At 38.0% G+C, this 17,500-nt stretch overlaps 2 non-coding genes across 2 annotated transcripts; both read left to right on the top strand.

Moving 5' to 3' along the window:
* Positions 1-13,638: 13,638 nt before the first annotated feature.
* Positions 13,639-15,559, top strand: LOC148165314 (small subunit ribosomal RNA). Its single transcript, XR_015771582.1, has one exon. It is a non-coding gene; the product is annotated as a small subunit ribosomal RNA (ribosomal RNA).
* A 1,618-nt stretch (positions 15,560-17,177) lies between these two features.
* LOC148165313 (5.8S ribosomal RNA) lies at positions 17,178-17,334 on the top strand. Its single transcript, XR_015771580.1, has one exon. It is a non-coding gene; the product is annotated as a 5.8S ribosomal RNA (ribosomal RNA).
* The last annotated feature ends 166 nt before the right edge of the window (positions 17,335-17,500 follow it).

Here is a 17,500-nt window from a genome sequence, read left to right as displayed (position 1 = left end):
CAAGAAAAATACGTAAATGAACCCAGAATCTTGTAATTTTTGACATTTATGAAGTTCCAGACCTGACACATAGATGGCGCCATTTTAGGGTCAGTTAGGTCAAATTATGCTTAAAATTCAAGAAAAATACGTAAATTAACCCAGAATCTTGTAATTTTTGACATTTCTGAAGTTCCAGACCTGTCATATAGATGGCGCCATTTTTGAGTTAAAATAGGCGCCAAAATTCAAAAACAATATGTAAAATATAGGAAAAAACAGTAATTTTTGACATTTGTGAAGTTCCAGACCTGTCACATAGATGGCGCCATTTTTGAGTCAAAATAGGCGCCAAAATTCAAAAACAATATGTAAAATATAGGAAAAACAGTAATTTTTGACATTTATGAAGTTCCAGACCTGACACATAGATGGCGCCATTTTAGGGTCAGTTAGGTCAAATTATGCTTAAAATTCAAGAAAAATACGTAAATTAACCCAGAATCTTGTAATTTTTGACATTTGTGAAGTTCCAGACCTGTCATATAGATGGCGCCATTTTTGAGTCAAAATAGGCGCCAAAATTCAAAAACAATATGTAAAATAAAGGAAAAAACAGTAATTTTTGACATTTCTGAAGTTCCAGACCTGACACATAGATGGCGCCATTTTAGGGTCAGGTCAGGTCAAATTATGCTTAAAATTCAAGAAAAATACGTAAATTAACCCAGAATCTTCCCAGAATCTTGTAATTTTTGACATTTCTGAAGTTCCAGACCTGTCACATAGATGGCGCCATTTTTGAGTTAAAATAGGCGCCAAAATTCAAAAACAATATGTAAAATATAGGAAAAAACAGTAATTTTTGACATTTGTGAAGTTCCAGACCTGTCACATAGATGGCGCCATTTTTGAGTCAAAATAGGCGCCAAAATTCAAAAACAATATGTAAAATAAAGGAAAAACAGTAATTTTTGACATTTATGAAGTTCCAGACCTGACACATAGATGGCGCCATTTTAGGGTCAGTTAGGTCAAATTATGCTTAAAATTCAAGAAAAATACGTAAATTAACCCAGAATCTTGTAATTTTTGACATTTCTGAAGTTCCAGACCTGTCATATAGATGGCGCCATTTTTGAGTCAAAATAGGCGCCAAAATTCAAAAACAATATGTAAAATAAAGGAAAAAACAGTAATTTTTGACATTTATGAAGTTCCAGACCTGACACATAGATGGCGCCATTTTAGGGTCAGGTCAGGTCAAATTATGCTTAACATTCAAAAAAAATACGTAAATTAACCCAGAATCTTGTAATTTTTGACATTTCTGAAGTTCCAGACCTGTCATATAGATGGCGCCATTTTTGAGTCAAAATAGGCGCCAAAATTCAAAAACAATATGTAAAATAAAGGAAAAAACAGTAATTTTTGACATTTCTGAAGTTCCAGACCTGACACATAGATGGCGCCATTTTAGGGTCAGGTCAGGTCAAATTATGCTTAAAATTCAAGAAAAATACGTAAATTAACCCAGAATCTTCCCAGAATCTTGTAATTTTTGACATTTCTGAAGTTCCAGACCTGTCATTTAGATGGCGCCATTTTTGAGTCAAAATAGGCGCCGAAATTCAAAAACAATATGTAAAATAAAGGAAAAAACAGTAATTTTTGACATTTCTGAAGTTCCAGACCTGACACATAGATGACGCCATTTTAGGGTCAGGTCAGGTCAAATTATGCTTAAAATTCAAGAAAAATACGTAAATTAACCCAGAATCTTGTAATTTTTGACATTTCTGAAGTTCCAGACCTGTCATATAGATGGCGCCATTTTTGAGTTAAAATAGGCGCCAAAATTCAAAAACAATATGTAAAATATAGGAAAAAACAGTAATTTTTGACATTTGTGAAGTTCCAGACCTGTCACATAGATGGCGCCATTTTTGAGTCAAAATAGGCGCCAAAATTCAAAAACAATATGTAAAATAAAGGAAAAAACAGTAATTTTTGACATTTCTGAAGTTCCAGACCTGACACATAGATGGCGCCATTTTAGGGTCAGGTCAGGTCAAATTATGCTTAACATTCAAAAAAAATACGTAAATTAACCCAGAATCTTGTAATTTTTGACATTTCTGAAGTTCCAGACCTGTCATATAGATGGCGCCATTTTTGAGTCAAAATAGGCGCCAAAATTCAAAAACAATATGTAAAATAAAGGAAAAAACAGTAATTTTTGACATTTCTGAAGTTCCAGACCTGACACATAGATGGCGCCATTTTAGGGTCAGGTCAGGTCAAATTATGCTTAAAATTCAAGAAAAATACGTAAATTAACCCAGAATCTTCCCAGAATCTTGTAATTTTTGACATTTGTGAAGTTCCAGACCTGTCACATAGATGGCGCCATTTTTGAGTCAAAATAGGCGCCAAAATTCAAAAACAATATGTAAAATAAAGGAAAAAACAGTAATTTTTGACATTTCTGAAGTTCCAGACCTGACACATAGATGGCGCCATTTTAGGGTCAGGTCAGGTCAAATTATGCTTAACATTCAAAAAAAATACGTAAATTAACCCAGAATCTTGTAATTTTTGACATTTCTGAAGTTCCAGACCTGTCATATAGATGGCGCCATTTTTGAGTCAAAATAGGCGCCAAAATTCAAAAACAATATGTAAAATAAAGGAAAAAACAGTAATTTTTGACATTTCTGAAGTTCCAGACCTGACACATAGATGGCGCCATTTTAGGGTCAGGTCAGGTCAAATTATGCTTAAAATTCAAGAAAAATACGTAAATTAACCCAGAATCTTCCCAGAATCTTGTAATTTTTGACATTTCTGAAGTTCCAGACCTGTCACATAGATGGCGCCATTTTTGAGTTAAAATAGGCGCCAAAATTCAAAAACAATATGTAAAATATAGGAAAAAACAGTAATTTTTGACATTTGTGAAGTTCCAGACCTGTCACATAGATGGCGCCATTTTTGAGTCAAAATAGGCGCCAAAATTCAAAAACAATATGTAAAATAAAGGAAAAACAGTAATTTTTGACATTTATGAAGTTCCAGACCTGACACATAGATGGCGCCATTTTAGGGTCAGTTAGGTCAAATTATGCTTAAAATTCAAGAAAAATACGTAAATTAACCCAGAATCTTGTAATTTTTGACATTTCTGAAGTTCCAGACCTGTCATATAGATGGCGCCATTTTTGAGTTAAAATAGGCGCCAAAATTCAAAAACAATATGTAAAATAAAGGAAAAACAGTAATTTTTGACATTTATGAAGTTCCAGACCTGACACATAGATGGCGCCATTTTAGGGTCAGGTCAGGTCAAATTATGCTTAACATTCAAAAAAAATACGTAAATTAACCCAGAATCTTGTAATTTTTGACATTTCTGAAGTTCCAGACCTGTCATATAGATGGCGCCATTTTTGAGTCAAAATAGGCGCCAAAATTCAAAAACAATATGTAAAATAAAGGAAAAAACAGTAATTTTTGACATTTCTGAAGTTCCAGACCTGACACATAGATGGCGCCATTTTAGGGTCAGGTCAGGTCAAATTATGCTTAAAATTCAAGAAAAATACGTAAATTAACCCAGAATCTTCCCAGAATCTTGTAATTTTTGACATTTCTGAAGTTCCAGACCTGTCATTTAGATGGCGCCATTTTTGAGTCAAAATAGGCGCCGAAATTCAAAAACAATATGTAAAATAAAGGAAAAAACAGTAATTTTTGACATTTCTGAAGTTCCAGACCTGACACATAGATGACGCCATTTTAGGGTCAGGTCAGGTCAAATTATGCTTAAAATTCAAGAAAAATACGTAAATTAACCCAGAATCTTCCCAGAATCTTGTAATTTTTGACATTTCTGAAGTTCCAGACCTGTCATATAGATGGCGCCATTTTTGAGTTAAAATAGGCGCCAAAATTCAAAAACAATATGTAAAATATAGGAAAAAACAGTAATTTTTGACATTTGTGAAGTTCCAGACCTGTCACATAGATGGCGCCATTTTTGAGTCAAAATAGGCGCCAAAATTCAAAAACAATATGTAAAATATAGGAAAAACAGTAATTTTTGACATTTATGAAGTTCCAGACCTGACACATAGATGGCGCCATTTTAGGGTCAGTTAGGTCAAATTATGCTTAAAATTCAAGAAAAATACGTAAATTAACCCAGAATCTTGTAATTTTTGACATTTGTGAAGTTCCAGACCTGTCATATAGATGGCGCCATTTTTGAGTCAAAATAGGCGCCAAAATTCAAAAACAATATGTAAAATAAAGGAAAAAACAGTAATTTTTGACATTTCTGAAGTTCCAGACCTGACACATAGATGGCGCCATTTTAGGGTCAGGTCAGGTCAAATTATGCTTAAAATTCAAGAAAAATACGTAAATTAACCCAGAATCTTCCCAGAATCTTGTAATTTTTGACATTTCTGAAGTTCCAGACCTGTCACATAGATGGCGCCATTTTTGAGTTAAAATAGGCGCCAAAATTCAAAAACAATATGTAAAATATAGGAAAAAACAGTAATTTTTGACATTTGTGAAGTTCCAGACCTGTCACATAGATGGCGCCATTTTTGAGTCAAAATAGGCGCCAAAATTCAAAAACAATATGTAAAATAAAGGAAAAACAGTAATTTTTGACATTTATGAAGTTCCAGACCTGACACATAGATGGCGCCATTTTAGGGTCAGTTAGGTCAAATTATGCTTAAAATTCAAGAAAAATACGTAAATTAACCCAGAATCTTGTAATTTTTGACATTTCTGAAGTTCCAGACCTGTCATATAGATGGCGCCATTTTTGAGTCAAAATAGGCGCCAAAATTCAAAAACAATATGTAAAATAAAGGAAAAAACAGTAATTTTTGACATTTATGAAGTTCCAGACCTGACACATAGATGGCGCCATTTTAGGGTCAGGTCAGGTCAAATTATGCTTAACATTCAAAAAAAATACGTAAATTAACCCAGAATCTTGTAATTTTTGACATTTCTGAAGTTCCAGACCTGTCATATAGATGGCGCCATTTTTGAGTCAAAATAGGCGCCAAAATTCAAAAACAATATGTAAAATAAAGGAAAAAACAGTAATTTTTGACATTTCTGAAGTTCCAGACCTGACACATAGATGGCGCCATTTTAGGGTCAGGTCAGGTCAAATTATGCTTAAAATTCAAGAAAAATACGTAAATTAACCCAGAATCTTCCCAGAATCTTGTAATTTTTGACATTTCTGAAGTTCCAGACCTGTCATTTAGATGGCGCCATTTTTGAGTCAAAATAGGCGCCGAAATTCAAAAACAATATGTAAAATAAAGGAAAAAACAGTAATTTTTGACATTTCTGAAGTTCCAGACCTGACACATAGATGACGCCATTTTAGGGTCAGGTCAGGTCAAATTATGCTTAAAATTCAAGAAAAATACGTAAATTAACCCAGAATCTTGTAATTTTTGACATTTCTGAAGTTCCAGACCTGTCATATAGATGGCGCCATTTTTGAGTTAAAATAGGCGCCAAAATTCAAAAACAATATGTAAAATATAGGAAAAAACAGTAATTTTTGACATTTGTGAAGTTCCAGACCTGTCACATAGATGGCGCCATTTTTGAGTCAAAATAGGCGCCAAAATTCAAAAACAATATGTAAAATAAAGGAAAAAACAGTAATTTTTGACATTTCTGAAGTTCCAGACCTGACACATAGATGGCGCCATTTTAGGGTCAGGTCAGGTCAAATTATGCTTAACATTCAAAAAAAATACGTAAATTAACCCAGAATCTTGTAATTTTTGACATTTCTGAAGTTCCAGACCTGTCATATAGATGGCGCCATTTTTGAGTCAAAATAGGCGCCAAAATTCAAAAACAATATGTAAAATAAAGGAAAAAACAGTAATTTTTGACATTTCTGAAGTTCCAGACCTGACACATAGATGGCGCCATTTTAGGGTCAGGTCAGGTCAAATTATGCTTAAAATTCAAGAAAAATACGTAAATTAACCCAGAATCTTCCCAGAATCTTGTAATTTTTGACATTTGTGAAGTTCCAGACCTGTCACATAGATGGCGCCATTTTTGAGTCAAAATAGGCGCCAAAATTCAAAAACAATATGTAAAATAAAGGAAAAAACAGTAATTTTTGACATTTCTGAAGTTCCAGACCTGACACATAGATGGCGCCATTTTAGGGTCAGGTCAGGTCAAATTATGCTTAACATTCAAAAAAAATACGTAAATTAACCCAGAATCTTGTAATTTTTGACATTTCTGAAGTTCCAGACCTGTCATATAGATGGCGCCATTTTTGAGTCAAAATAGGCGCCAAAATTCAAAAACAATATGTAAAATAAAGGAAAAAACAGTAATTTTTGACATTTCTGAAGTTCCAGACCTGACACATAGATGGCGCCATTTTAGGGTCAGGTCAGGTCAAATTATGCTTAAAATTCAAGAAAAATACGTAAATTAACCCAGAATCTTCCCAGAATCTTGTAATTTTTGACATTTCTGAAGTTCCAGACCTGTCACATAGATGGCGCCATTTTTGAGTTAAAATAGGCGCCAAAATTCAAAAACAATATGTAAAATATAGGAAAAAACAGTAATTTTTGACATTTGTGAAGTTCCAGACCTGTCACATAGATGGCGCCATTTTTGAGTCAAAATAGGCGCCAAAATTCAAAAACAATATGTAAAATAAAGGAAAAACAGTAATTTTTGACATTTATGAAGTTCCAGACCTGACACATAGATGGCGCCATTTTAGGGTCAGTTAGGTCAAATTATGCTTAAAATTCAAGAAAAATACGTAAATTAACCCAGAATCTTGTAATTTTTGACATTTCTGAAGTTCCAGACCTGTCATATAGATGGCGCCATTTTTGAGTTAAAATAGGCGCCAAAATTCAAAAACAATATGTAAAATAAAGGAAAAACAGTAATTTTTGACATTTATGAAGTTCCAGACCTGACACATAGATGGCGCCATTTTAGGGTCAGGTCAGGTCAAATTATGCTTAACATTCAAAAAAAATACGTAAATTAACCCAGAATCTTGTAATTTTTGACATTTCTGAAGTTCCAGACCTGTCATATAGATGGCGCCATTTTTGAGTCAAAATAGGCGCCAAAATTCAAAAACAATATGTAAAATAAAGGAAAAAACAGTAATTTTTGACATTTCTGAAGTTCCAGACCTGACACATAGATGGCGCCATTTTAGGGTCAGGTCAGGTCAAATTATGCTTAAAATTCAAGAAAAATACGTAAATTAACCCAGAATCTTCCCAGAATCTTGTAATTTTTGACATTTCTGAAGTTCCAGACCTGTCATTTAGATGGCGCCATTTTTGAGTCAAAATAGGCGCCGAAATTCAAAAACAATATGTAAAATAAAGGAAAAAACAGTAATTTTTGACATTTCTGAAGTTCCAGACCTGACACATAGATGACGCCATTTTAGGGTCAGGTCAGGTCAAATTATGCTTAAAATTCAAGAAAAATACGTAAATTAACCCAGAATCTTCCCAGAATCTTGTAATTTTTGACATTTCTGAAGTTCCAGACCTGTCATTTAGATGGCGCCATTTTTGAGTCAAAATAGGCGCCGAAATTCAAAAACAATATGTAAAATAAAGGAAAAAACAGTAATTTTTGACATTTCTGAAGTTCCAGACCTGACACATAGATGACGCCATTTTAGGGTCAGGTCAGGTCAAATTATGCTTAAAATTCAAGAAAAATACGTAAATGAACCCAGAATCTTGTAATTTTTGACATTTATGAAGTTCCAGACCTGACACATAGATGGCGCCACTTTTGGGTCAAAATGGGCGCCAAATTTCAAAAAAAATATGTAAATAAAGTAAAAACCAGTAATTTTTGACATTTGTGAAGTTCCAGACCTGTCATATAGATGGCGCCACTAAATTATGTTTTCGACTAACAGGTGGCGATACCAACATTAATAGTTACAGAAAGCTGTAATTTTTTTGACTTTCAAGTTTAGGTAACTGTTCTACAGATGGCGCCAGCATTGCTACAAATACAGGAACCTGTAGTTGTTTTTTGACATTTGACATCTTGACCTAATCTATAGGTCTAAAGATCAGCAATAGAATGGACTTCAAAGTTGATAATAAAGCTTTATTTTTATTATATATCGTAAATGGATTGTGTTTAAGCATAACGTTTGAATGGTTATGCAACCGCTTAAACTAATTGTTGCCGAACTTTCGTCTTTCCTTTGCATTCTTGAATAACGGAAATATAGATGGATTATTTTTGTGCATGAATTTTAAATTGTTATGCAACCATGAAAACACTAATTATTTTCTTTTTTTCGGAGTTTTTTCAGATTATTGAAAGTCTGACACAAAACCTGTCCGTAACTGCGGCGTTCTCGCCAAACGCTACAGCTTGAAAAATCTAAAATTCGCATAGTCTAAATGTCCGAGAAAAATCGAAATTAAATGAAAACGAACAAAAGTTCGGACCGAACTAACATTAATCGAAAGTGGATGTCATAATTTTAAGTCCCTAACTAAACGGGATCTAAAACCCTTTCGAAACTGTGGCGTTCGAATTTTGATGAAAATTATTCCAAGTCCAAAGTCGGAACTGAAGCGTTCACATTGAACGCTACAGTTTCGAGAATCTATTCGGAACTGAAGCGTTCACATTGAACGCTACAGTTTCGAGAATCTATTCGGAACTGAAGCGTTCACATTGAACGCTACAGTTTCGAGAATCTATTCGGAACTGAGGCGTTCACTTTGAACGTTACAGTTTCGAGAATTTATTCGGAACTGAAGCGTTCACATTGAACGTTACAGTTTCGAAAGGACAAAATTAACAAAGACCAAAAGTCCGAGAAAAATTGAAATTAAATGAAAATGAACAAAAGTTCGGACCGAACTAACATTAATCGAAAGTGGATGTCATAATTTTAAGTCCCTAACTGAACGGGATCTAAAACCCTTTCGAAACTGTGGCGTTCGAATTTTGATGAAAATTATTCTAAGTCCAAAGTCGGAACTGAAGCGTTCACATTGAACGCTACAGTTTCGAAAATCTATTCGGAACTGAAGCGTTCACACTGGCGATTGCTTATGCAACCATGAAAGCACAAATATGAAACGCTACAGTTTCGAAAACTCATTCGGAACTGAAGCGTTCACACTGGCGATTGTTTATGCAACCATGAAAGCACAAAAATGAAACGCCACAGTTGCGAAAACTCATTCGGAACTGATACGTTTACACCGAACGCTACAGTTTTGAAACCTCGTTCGGAACTGATGCGTTCAAAAATGTCGAAATTTTTACAAGTCCAGTTTCGGAACTGTAGCGACTGCATGGACTTAGCGCGAAAAGGACACATTCAGTGGGAACTGTAGCGGTAGGGACCCGTAAAAAAAGTAAAAAAAATAATAAAATATTTTATTTTTTGCTTTTTACCTTCCGTATACACAATTTTTTTTTTTTTTTTTTTTTTTTTTTTTTAAGTCCAAATTGGGAACTGTAGCGGTCAACAGAAAAAAAAACTTTTTCCATCAACCACATACAATTCCCATTTTTAATATAATATTATTATTTATATTAATATTATAATTATTCATAATATATTACTGAACATTTGCTTCTCCTCAGTTTCGTTCTTTGGTTTCCAATATCATTCACTCGATCATATTTAATTCAAGCTTGTTATCGGAGGAGAAACAAGTCTTTCACAATTTTCACCAGTTCTGCTTACCATGTGACGGATCTTTTGTTTTTCAACGGGCGGAACAATAATCGAGATTTTTACTGCTTGGTGTTTCGGGCTTTGTGTTTTATTTTATAGATCCGTCACATTATTCAAGTAAATTATTCAATTCAATTTGTCGTCTGCATTAGAGTCAAGATTATTAATTTCATCTCATTTGCAGACGACTTTGGATAAGAGCACTGGGTGGTCACGTTTTTTAACTAGCGGTGAATTAGCTAATTCGTTCGCAAAATGCACGTTACAGGCGGACTAATTCACATTTCGCTATTCATCGAGAAATTTTTATTCACAGCGGTATATTGTCTTTCTAGAGACTTACCACTTTTTATTTCATCGATGTATTTTTATTTTTAATTTAGCATAATATCATTAAACGGGGTCGCGATGTACGAGAGGTAACAGATCGTACGGACGCGCACATTTGATTTCATGTCAATCCATTCATCGTGCGTACTTGTCCGTCATCGCTGCCACTTACCATCACTACTCCCTATATATGCCACCGCGGCAGCGATCAGCTCTGAATCGCTCGATGCGTGAAACGATCGAAATCCCATAGTGCGCCGGCCGCTCGCTATGGGCGAGGGGTAGAGTAAAACGGTCTGATCGCTCGGTGCAAAAGTCCGTTTGGGTACTTAGAGACGGAATTTTAAAATTCTGATTTCGCAGATCAATTTCAAGGATTATTAGGACTCGAATGCTGTCGACCATGTTTTGTAAAAAAAGTTTTTTACGTTTTTACGGCAATTTGACTGAACGCTACAGTTTCGAAAAAAAGTCGGAACTGTGGCGTTCGATCGAAATTTTTCCAAGTCCGAAGTCGAAACTGTAGCGGTCGACCAAAATTTTTCTAAGTCCGATTCGAAACTGAGGCGTTCGACCGAAATTTTTCCAAGTCCAATTCGAAACTGTAGCGTTCGAACAAAATTTTTCTAAGTCCGAAGTCGAAACTGTAGCGTTCGGCGCTCATTCGTCTAAGTCCGAACTCGGAAGTGTAGCGGTTGACAAATTTACATTGACCAAAAGTCCGAGAAAAATCGAAATTAAATCCAAACGAACAAATGTTTGGGTCGAACTAGCATCGATAGAAGGTAGATTTTATAATTTCAAGCTCCTAATTAAACGGGATCTAAAACCCTCTGGAAACTGAGGCGTTCGAAATTTTGATGAAAATTTTTCTAAGTCCGAAATAGGAACTGTGGCGGTCGAGCGAAATTTTTCTAAGTCCGTAGTCGAAACTGAGGTGTTCGAATTTTTGATAAAAATTTTTCTAAGTCTCATGTTGGAACTGTGGCGGTCGAGCGAAATTTTTCCAAGTCCGAAGTCGAAACTGTAGCGTTCGAACGAAATTTTTCTAAGTCCGAAGTCGAAACTGTAGCGTTCGGCGCTCATTCGTCTAAGTCCGAAGTCGGAAGTGTAGCGGTTGACAAATTTACATTGACCAAAAGTACGAGAAAAATCGAAATTAAATGCAAACGAACAAATGTTTGGGTCGAACTAACATCGATAGAAGGTAGATTTTATAATTTCAAGCTTCTAATTAAACGGGATCTAAAACCCTCTGGAAACTGAGGCGTTCGAAATTTTGATGAAAATTTTTCTAAGTCCGAAATAGGAACTGTGGCGGTCGAGCGAAATTTTTCTAAGTCCGTAGTCGAAACTGAGGTGTTCGAATTTTTGATAAAAATTTTTCTAAGTCTCATGTTGGAACTGTGGCGGTCGAGCGAAATTTTTCCAAGTCCGAAGTCGAAACTGTAGCGTTCGAACGAAATTTTTCTAAGTCCGAAGTCGAAACTGTAGCGGTCGACCAAAATTTTTCTAAGTCCGATTCGAAACTGAGGCGTTCGACCGAAATTTTTCTAAGTCCAATTCGAAACTGTGGCGGTCGAGCGAAATTTTTCTAAGTCCGAAGTCGAAACTGTAGCGTTCGGCGCTCATTCGTCTAAGTCCGAAGTCGGAAGTGTAGCGGTTGATAAATTTACATTGACCAAAAGTCCCAGAAAAATCGAAATTAAATGCAAACGAACAAAAGTTACGGTCGAACTAACACCAAACAAGGGTGGCTGTGATAATTTCAAACCCCTAACTAAACGGGATCTAAAACCCTCTGGAAACTGAGGCGTTCGAAATTTTGATGAAAATTATTCTAAGTCCGAAGTCGGAACTGAGGTGTTCGGTCGAAATGCCGTAAAAACGTAAAAAATATTTTTTTCAAAACACCGTTAACGGCATTCGAGTCCTAATGACCCTTGAAATTGATCTGCGAAATCAGAATTTTAAAATTCCGTCTCTAAGTACCCAAACGGACTTTTGCACCGAGCGATCAGACCGATTTACCCGACCCCTCGCCCATAGCGAGCGGCCGGCGCGCTATGGGATTTCGACCGTTTCGCGCATCGAGTGATTCAGAGCTGAACGCTGCCGCGCTGGCATATATAGGGATAGTAGTGGTGGTATGTAGCAGCGGACAAAAGCGTACGATCGAAATGTGATTTTATGTGCGTCCGATTATCTTGTTACCTCTCGTACACCGCGACTTACCCGTAGTTGGGACGATGGCCGGAATGTGTACCCTGTGGACCCACCATCGTTTGAGGGATGACAAATCTTGCCATTGACCATGCACAGCGAGATTGCGGATGCGGCGAGCGTTTCTATGTTAGCGGTCCAAATGCAATCAAAGATTTTATGTGTTCGTGTCAGAACGACCAAAAATTAACAAATGCGTCAACTCACTAAAGTCCGAGCGAGAATTTTGAAATAAATAAAATTTCATAAACTCGTAACGTGTGAATATTTCTAAAGAGAAATCTCACAATAAACCGTCGCTTTCAATCTAGCGAAGAGTATGGAGAATGTTTGAACTTTTGCTTGTCGACGACGATATTTTTTCTTTACGATAAAATTTCAAGTCGATGTGCCCAAAAATCTCTAAATTTTGAACTGGGAAATTATTTCTTCGTCCGATGAATCGCATTGATCTCTGTTTTTGACGAAAAAAAGACGGATAAAATGCAGCATTCAATCAAGGATATAAAATAAAAGAAAAATTTTCCGTAAAAACTATATTACAATGGAGGATTATGTTTCTACTTTTCGTCCGATGAGTCGCAACAAAAATAAGTAATCCATCCGTCGTTGTTCGTTTAGTCGATCTGAATGCACTGTAAAAATTTATTAAAGTAAAATGTTACGTTTGCATTTCATGAATTTTGACAAACGTGTACCGAAATGTGTACAAATTATTTATTTCGACGACGACGACAACTTAGAACGGATGAATAAAATTAATTGTTGCAAGATTCAAACAAGGATGAAAAAGTCATAGAAAATTATTCCGTAACCATGATATTGGATTATTTTTTCTTCACTCTCTCCTCCGATGAGTCGCAACAAATAAAAATCCATAAATCAATTCATCCGTCGTTGTTCGTTTAGTCGATCTGAATGCACTGTAAAAATTTATTAAAGTAAAAATGTTACGTTGCATTTCATGAATTTTGACAAACGTGTACCCCGAAGTGTGTACAAATTATTTATTTCGACGACGACGACAACTTAGAACGGATGAATAAGAATAAAATTGTTGCAGGAGATTCAATCAAGGATGATGTGAAAAAAATGTCGAAAAATTTTCCATCCAGAAAGATCGCGTGGCGTTACGTCTCTTCTTACGAGGTTTTCGTTTCGCAGACACGCACACTTTCTTCAAAACAATAATAGGAAAGTGTTCAGTTTTTTATAAGAGCAGCAGGTGTCTTTCCGAAATTCTACGATTATTGTAGCTTATATGACTAGAAGGAAAGAAAGACTAAAACTCTCTTATTTTAAAACAAGAACGCAGTTCCCTGGTTGATCCTGCCAGTAGTCATATGCTTGTCTCAAAGATTAAGCCATGCATGTCTCAGTACAAGCCAAATTAAGGTGAAACCGCGAAAGGCTCATTAAATCAGTTATGGTTCCTTAGATCGTACCCACATTTACTTGGATAACTGTGGTAATTCTAGAGCTAATACATGCAAACAGAGCTCCAACCGGAAACGGAAGGAGCGCTTTTATTAGATCAAAACCAATCGGTGGCGGTCTCCGTCATCGTACAACTTGGTGACTCTGAATAACTTTACGCTGATCGCACGGTCTCGCACCGGCGACGCATCTTTCAAATGTCTGCCTTATCAACTGTCGATGGTAGGTTCTGCGCCTACCATGGTTGTAACGGGTAACGGGGAATCAGGGTTCGATTCCGGAGAGGGAGCCTGAGAAACGGCTACCACATCCAAGGAAGGCAGCAGGCGCGCAAATTACCCACTCCCGGCACGGGGAGATAGTGACGAAAAATAACGATACGGGACTCATCCGAGGCCCCGTAATCGGAATGAGTACACTCTAAACCCTTTAACGAGGATCAATTGGAGGGCAAGTCTGGTGCCAGCAGCCGCGGTAATTCCAGCTCCAATAGCGTATATTAAAGTTGTTGCGGTTAAAAAGCTCGTAGTCGAATCTGTGTCCCGCGCCGCCGGTTCATCGTTCGCGGTGTCAACTGGCGTGCCGCGGGACGTCCTGCCGGTGGGCTTAGCTCGAGAGGGCGGCCCAACTCAATCCCGCCGCGGTGCTCTTCATTGAGTGTCGAGGTGGGCCGGCACGTTTACTTTGAACAAATTAGAGTGCTTAAAGCAGGCTAAAACTTCGCCTGAATACTGTGTGCATGGAATAATGGAATAGGACCTCGGTTCTATTTTGTTGGTTTTCGGAACCCCGAGGTAATGATTAATAGGAACGGATGGGGGCATTCGTATTGCGACGTTAGAGGTGAAATTCTTGGATCGTCGCAAGACGGACAGAAGCGAAAGCATTTGCCAAAAACGCTTTCATTGATCAAGAACGAAAGTTAGAGGTTCGAAGGCGATCAGATACCGCCCTAGTTCTAACCATAAACGATGCCAGCTAGCGATCCGCCGACGTTCTTCCGATGACTCGGCGGGCAGCTTCCGGGAAACCAAAGCTTTTGGGTTCCGGGGGAAGTATGGTTGCAAAGCTGAAACTTAAAGGAATTGACGGAAGGGCACCACCAGGAGTGGAGCCTGCGGCTTAATTTGACTCAACACGGGAAACCTCACCAGGCCCGGACACCGGAAGGATTGACAGATTGAGAGCTCTTTCTTGATTCGGTGGGTGGTGGTGCATGGCCGTTCTTAGTTGGTGGAGCGATTTGTCTGGTTAATTCCGATAACGAACGAGACTCTAGCCTGCTAAATAGGCGTATTTCGACATCCCAAAGGCCCGTCGATCCTGGGTTCGCCCGGTGGTCGTGCGCGGTTTTTACTGTCGGCGTACAAACAATTCTTCTTAGAGGGACAGGCGGCTTCTAGCCGCACGAGATTGAGCAATAACAGGTCTGTGATGCCCTTAGATGTTCTGGGCCGCACGCGCGCTACACTGAAGGAATCAGCGTGTCCTCCCTGACCGAGCGGTCCGGGTAACCCGCTGAACCTCCTTCGTGCTAGGGATTGGGGCTTGCAATTGTTCCCCATGAACGAGGAATTCCCAGTAAGCGTGAGTCATAAGCTCGCGTTGATTACGTCCCTGCCCTTTGTACACACCGCCCGTCGCTACTACCGATTGAATGATTTAGTGAGGTCTTCGGACCGGTACGCGATGGCGTTTCGACGTCGTCGATGTCGCTGGGAAGATGACCAAACTTGATCATTTAGAGGAAGTAAAAGTCGTAACAAGGTTTCCGTAGGTGAACCTGCGGAAGGATCATTAACGTGTCCTCGTACACACGAATTTTGACATATGTATAATTTATTATTATGCATTTTTATTTGATCGTGTCGATGTACACTTTATGTTTTTACAACACCGTCGTCGATGACATGGAGTCGACGGCACGATCTTTTGTCGTGCCGTTGCTTGTTTCTTTTTGAAACACCGTGTGTACGACGTTTTGAACTACGAATCGTACATATTCGGAAAAACAATAGCGTTACGCTGGCCCGCAGCGCCGGTCCTTGCGATCGAGTTTTTCACCTTTTTTGAACGAGAAAAACCGAATTCGCTCGGGCATACGGCTGTTTCTTCGGGTACCTAGATTTTTTGATTTTTTTTGTACTATCTCTCGATCTTTTCCAATGATGGAAAAAAGGAGGGACGCTTTCGGTTTTTCGACCGGATCGCGGAAAGTTGTGAACTCCACCGCGAAAGTCGAAAGACGTTAGAAGTCCTCTTTTTTCGGACACACGGAGAGGATGTAGCAGAGTAGTCGAGAAAGAAGAAAATCGCAGGTGTCGAATTAGGTTACGACTCCGTGGGTTTTAAATGATTTACGCCCGGCTACGGGACCGGCGAGAGAAACGCTCCCGATTTTACGATTCGCGTGAATGATGTTCGTCGTTAGACGCTTCAAAGAGTTTTTTGAAAGCGCCGTTAAACGAGCGATCACACACACATCACACCTTGCTTTTTTAATGTTTTTGGTAGATGTGGTAAAGTGATTTCGTTAGAAACGGTAAAATTCTCTTTACGGAGCGTACGACTGCACCATTTCAAAATTATATACACCGTCAATCGTCATTAAGTCACGATATAGAACGGTAAACTTGAGGATTTTATGTTAGACGCTCAGTCTGGCACGTCTATAGATTTTTTCGTCAAAATTCACGATCTGTCTTCGGTTTGGCGACGAAAAAATATAGAAAGAAAATTGAAACACGAACACAAAGACCGCCCGCGAAAATCTCTTTTCGCTTACGGCGGATACTAATTCGCTTTTTCATAACGAGTACGATGATGTAATGATGTGTTGATTCCGATCGATCAAAAACCGTCTCTTCGTCACACTTTTTAAAGTGCTTGACACACGCACACTAAATGAAAGACACAATAAAGGAAAACTACCGAAAATGTAGTTTATGAGAGAAAGCAGCATTATTTATTAAAATTATTGCTGAGAAAAAGGAAATTGGCAAATTCCTAATTAAAATCGTATCGAACATGTCCCATCTTCACACATACATGCTCGTACTTTGCGTGTAAAAGCGGAGACCGCGTGAAAAAGAAAAGTGCTTCTTTTTCGGTGCGCGGATACAAATTTGTGTTTGGGTTAATATTTTTTTTAATTTTTTCGTACGCGTAAAACTGAGACCGACGATCGCGTTCCCTTTCAGACGAGAAAGTACGGACGAAAGACAATTAAGAGCGAGAATCATAAATATCCATACCACAACACCGAAATTTTAGACGTGGCACGTTTCGGAACCACGAAGATCATTTTCGTTTCGGATGTACGCACGTACGCAAAAATTTTTGCAAGACGTGTATAGACAGCTGGACGATCGGCATGATCGGGGTTCTTGTGGAACGAGCGTTTAAATTTTAAAAAGATTACCCTGAACGGTGGATCACTTGGCTCGTGGGTCGATGAAGAACGCAGCTAATTGCGCGTCAACTTGTGAACTGCAGGACACATGAACATCGACATTTCGAACGCACATTGCGGTCCTCGGATATAATGTTCCCGGACCACTCCTGGCTGAGGGTCGTGTCAATTTCAAAGACTGCTCGGTTTTCGTTTTCGGACGAAAACGTCGGAGCGTGTTGGATGTGTTGCGACGCGTCGAATAGGTACTCATTAATGTACGTGATCGTCACTTACGTCACGATATAACGACGCACGCCTCGAACGTGTGCCGAGACGTTTACTCGAGC

Source organism: Gnatocerus cornutus, unplaced genomic scaffold (assembly GCF_029298725.1).
Source record: "Gnatocerus cornutus isolate USDA-ARS CGAHR unplaced genomic scaffold, icGnaCorn1.1 ctg00000382.1, whole genome shotgun sequence".
NCBI classification, from domain to species: Eukaryota; Metazoa; Arthropoda; class Insecta; order Coleoptera; family Tenebrionidae; genus Gnatocerus; species Gnatocerus cornutus.
The sequence above is the reverse complement of the archived record's forward strand: the minus strand, read 5'-3'. Positions and strand labels throughout refer to the sequence as shown.